This window comes from Canis lupus, chromosome 18 (genome assembly GCF_048164855.1).
Source record: "Canis lupus baileyi chromosome 18, mCanLup2.hap1, whole genome shotgun sequence".
In the NCBI taxonomy this organism is placed as follows: Eukaryota; Metazoa; Chordata; class Mammalia; order Carnivora; family Canidae; genus Canis; species Canis lupus.
Window position 1 is genome coordinate 21,659,858 of NC_132855.1, and position 4,726 is coordinate 21,664,583.

General features: G+C 45.9%; 1 non-coding gene across 1 annotated transcript; it reads left to right on the forward strand.

Moving 5' to 3' along the window:
• The first annotated feature begins 269 nt into the window (after nucleotides 1–269).
• LOC140609640 (U6 spliceosomal RNA) lies at nucleotides 270–373 on the forward strand. Its single transcript, XR_012011394.1, has one exon. It is a non-coding gene; the product is annotated as a U6 spliceosomal RNA (small nuclear RNA).
• Nucleotides 374–4,726: the final 4,353 nt, after the last annotated feature.

The following is a 4,726-nucleotide window of genomic DNA, read 5'->3' on the forward strand; positions in this document are numbered from 1 at the left end:
GCTTAAATCCTCTTATTTACACACCTTGATTAACATCTAGATCAGGATTTCTCAACCTTGGCTCTGCTGACGTTTTGGTTCAGACAAGTCTTTGTCGAGGAGGCCTGTCCTGTGCAGCAGAGCCGGGTGTTGAGCTACGATGCTTCTCTAGGCCTGCAGGATGCCAGTAGCACGCCCCGACTCCCTGGGTGTGATGACCAGTCTGTGTCTCCAGACGTTGCCAAATGTCCCCTGGGGGGAAATCACCCCTGTTGATAACTACTGGTCTAGTGCTTGCTTCGGGATCACATTTGCTAAAATTGGAACGATACAGAGATTAGCATGGCCCTTGCGCAAGGATGACACGCAAATTCGTGAAGCGTTCCATATTTAAAAAAAAAAAGGGGGCAGTCCGGGTGGCTCAGCAGTTTGGCACTGCCTTCAGTCCAGGGTGTGATCCTGGAGACCCAGGATCGCGTCCCACATCGGGCTTCCTGCATGGAGCCTGCGTCTCCCTCTGCCTGTGTCTCTGCTTTTCTCTCTCTCTCTCTCTCTGTGTATCCTCATGAGTAAATAAATAAAATCTAAAAAAATAAAAATAAAAATAAAATAAAAATCTTAAAAAAAAAGATAGCTACTGGTCTAGATGATCAGATGGGATTGAATTTGGGCCTCTTCCAGGGAGAACCCAGGGAAGTTCTGGTGACTCCGGGTCTTGTAAGGAGACTGCTCCACGCTGGGCTCCTTTCCTTACCTCCCGCCCACTGTAGCAGAGGAGCAGAGTGTGGACAGCAGAGTGTGGTTCTCAGACTTACTGAAGGGTGGTCAGGGAGGGGGGCAGGGGACAAAGAACCATGACAGGGAGAGTAGAAAGAACATCCAGAGAACAGGAAAGCTCCGGGAACTCTGATATGCAGGACAGACTCTTTCCGCGCCTTTCCAGTCAAATTAACAGCCCACACCTCTACCCTTTATGAGAGCATAAGGGCGTCGCAGAGTCACGATGCACAGCAGCATGGCTGGAGGATAAACCTTATTTTTGTGTGCCTCTTAGGTGGTCCAGAAAGGTTGTGGGATCTTGGAACGATCAAAGGAAAATGGTGTATGTCTGAAAAGGGGATGTTCAGATCTCAGTAATTGGCTCAGGAGAAACTTAGCATTATCAGGCCTGTACAAATGTTGAGGATGAGGAATCTGGTTTCCTCTCTTCTTCTGGTTGGCAGATTGTAGCTTATGATAGCTGGCAGAGGTGCCGATAGTTCATCTTCAAGCAGTGGAAGGAACTGGCTGCAATTAGTTTTCCCAGAAAGAATCTGCCAGGCCTTTGACAGACTAAGGAGTTATTTCCTAAATAAATCACTCTTGCTCTGCCATCTTAAATGCACATGCTTTTCTAGAAGGGCATCCATCCTGTATCACCCAAGCCTAAATAAAGCAAACAGGGCCATTATAATTTGGAGATGAGGCTCACTGACAGCTCCATGTAGCAGAATGCTGGGGTGGGGGTGGGGGTAGGGAGGCATTCGTAATTACCAGTTGGCGGTACCTCATGTCAAGCTAATGGGGACGATGATATCATTTATCCTGGGGACCAAAAAGACAGAACCAGGAAACAATATCAGAATAAGATTTGTTGTGTCCGGAAACTCTCCTTTTTTGAAAGGTTTTGGATCAACATCAAGAATGGCAGAGCCATTTCATTGTCTTAAGCCTGTGGTGACTTCGGAGTCACCATGTTGTCAAGGTGATTCACCTTGCCTGGGAATGAGATTATTAATCCAGCTCAATTTTACCCATAGTTTTTGGAAATTCACTCCCATCTTTCCCCTTTATTTATCTGTATAAGATATTATTTTCAGGGCAGCCCCAGTGGCCCAGCGGTTTAGCACTGCCTTCGGCCCAGGGTGTGATCCTGCAGACCCGGAATCGAGTCCCACGTTGGGCTCCCTGCACAGAGCCTGCTTCTCCCTCTGCCTGTCTCTCTCTCTCTCTCTGTCTGTCATGAATAAATAAAATCTTTAAAAGAAAAAAAGATATTATTTTCATTCACGTTCCTTAAAGATGAGTTGAAAGCCCTTGGTTACTTCATTTAGTCATACACTGGAAGATACAGATTATAGCTTCTGGTGCCTTTCCACCTAATAGAATGCTCCAGACTGCCTGCTATTTAAGGTGGCATTAGCACTTCAAAAGCAGAGTCTAAATCTCCCCCATAGTCCATTTTCCCCAAGTAGAGGGAAACAGGACGAGAAGGCAGGGAGTATTGGATACTGCCCTGGTATGGCCAGGCCCCAATGCCATGCTCAAGTTGCTGTCTCAATCTCTATCTTATTTCTCTGCTGACTGTGAATAGTAGCAGTTCTTGGCATTTGTACTTTCGGAGTGGTTTCTACATCTTAGTGAAACACACTGATGTGTTTTTCAAGGTTGTGTTTACAATATTGTGTAATTCAGAGGCTTGGGGCAAAGAGGGACAGATAAGACAGGATTTCCTGGCCTCTCATTAGCAACATCTATGGGCTCTGCTCGGTTCAAGGGGTGCTGAAACCCCTCACCCAAGGTTTCATGTCAGCATCATGGGGAGCAGGTTTTATTTGAGAAAGGCCTTTCATTAAAATAAACTTCCAAGGGTAAAGCCATCTCCTTTATAGGAGTGCATTAAGTGCTTGAAAATCAGACATGCAGTCAGCTGTGTAAACTGTACACTCACAAGTCATTGTCTTATGGGAGGATGATCGAGCTGATGCCTATTTTAATGACACATCATTTGTGCCTCACATAAAATTATTCCGGATTTTTAATGACCTCTTTTATTCTAGGAGAGGAAAACACTTAGAGCCCAATACTGGGGTTTTTCTCTATAATCACTGATGCCCAACGGGAGATATTCATGCTCTGAAGTCGGTCACCTGAACCACTACGGCAGGAGGACGCCCACTAGAAGATTTCACTCCAGAGGCCCACACAATACATCATAGCTGAGAAATGGGCTACGATGTCCAGACTGCTTGCTCTTGGGAGCAGGCTCTATGTCTTGTGCATTACGCATGCCTACTCCAGGGCCTGTTAAATATGATGACAACAATACCTTTCGTTAAGCACTGTTACATACAGGCACAGTGCTAAACGCTTTACGTGAACCTCATTTAATCTCGCAGCAGCTCCATGAGGTCCTGAGGTGGTTGCTTGCTTATTTGCTCCCAGATCCATCTCTGTCCTTCTGCTGCTCTACTCTGTACCCCATTTTCCAGGTTCCTTGGCTTTTAGTTAGATTCAGCCAAGAAGAGACAGTGGTACAGGCTGGTGAGCAGAAAGGGGGAGAAGGTGAGAGTATTTCTCTTTTTTTTAAAACTTACTCTATTATTTAGAATATTTTATTTACTTAGTTGAGAGAGAGAGAGCGAGAGAGCGAGAGCGAGAGAGAGAGAGAGAGAGCATGTGTGCACATGTGCAAGCAAGAGCGGGGTTGGGGGAAGGGCAGAGGGAGAAGCTGACTCCTCCCTGAGCCTAGGTTGGATCCCAGGACCCCAGGATCATGACCTGACCTGAAGGCAGATGCTCAACCAACTGAGCCACCCAGGTGCCCCAAGTATTTCTCCTTTCTTGCTCTGATGCAAGTGGTGGCTCTGGGAGCAGCTGGGATCCTCCATGGATCCAGCTCCCACTAGCCCTGGCTTCTGGGGAGGTGTCATAGCTGCCCTGGCACCATCTGGCTGTGGTAGTAGCTTCCTGATGCAGGTGGTCTCTGGATTGCCTGAGTATCTTATTTGGCTTTTCAGCTCTTCCATCATCCAGGTAAGCAATTCTCCATATTAAGTGCCCTGTCTTTGAGATGATCTGGAGTGATGCTTCCGTCCTGACTGGAAGCTGACAGAGCTAAGTACTACAGTACCCATGTTTTCCACACGAGGAAACTAGGGTTCAGAGACATTAAGAAATGCACCTAAGTCACATCATCAGCCCATGCCTCTTAACCAGGAGATAGTTCTGCCTCAGCATACACATATAAAGTCATTGAGTGATTGACAAAGCAACTCTTGAACTTGGGTTCATGGCCCTTAGAAAACATCTCCTACACCTGTACCATTGCTTGGCCATTCGAGAAGACTTTTGTTCTCGTCCTATTTATTTCTTCCTCTTGCGAGTTGTGTGACTTTGGAGACATCCCTTAACCATCATAAAACTGCTGTGAGCATCTCACAGAATGATTCCAATATAAGATACAAGGCAAATGGGAAGTGAGACTTAGCAATGTGGGTTCTTCCAAGAAACCATTCCCTGCAGGCCAGATTTGAATTATGCCATAAAGGTTATGTGGTACCTGTGTAGGAGATACTGTATATCTCATACACAACCACAAGTACAACAAATATTTTCGAATGCCCATGATGTGCCAGGCACTATTCTAGGCTCTTGGGGTTCAGCTGTGAACAAAACGGGCAAGAACCATTGCCCTCAAACATAGTCCATTTTCTCTTTTATTTTAAGTGCCCACGATGTTAGAAATACTGTTCACTGGGGCCTCAATGAGTCATGCAGTTGTTGTCCAAGAGCTTTCTTTCTAAAGCTGTGGCACTACTTACTGGCTGTGTCACCTTGGGCAAGTCATTTAACTTCTCTAGATCTCAGTTTCCTTATCTGAAAAATGGAATTAGCAACACTAGTAAACCTAATGCATGTGGTCATTGAGGAGATGAAATGACAACGCACATAAGTCCTAGGAATGGTGAGAACCGCCAATGTATTA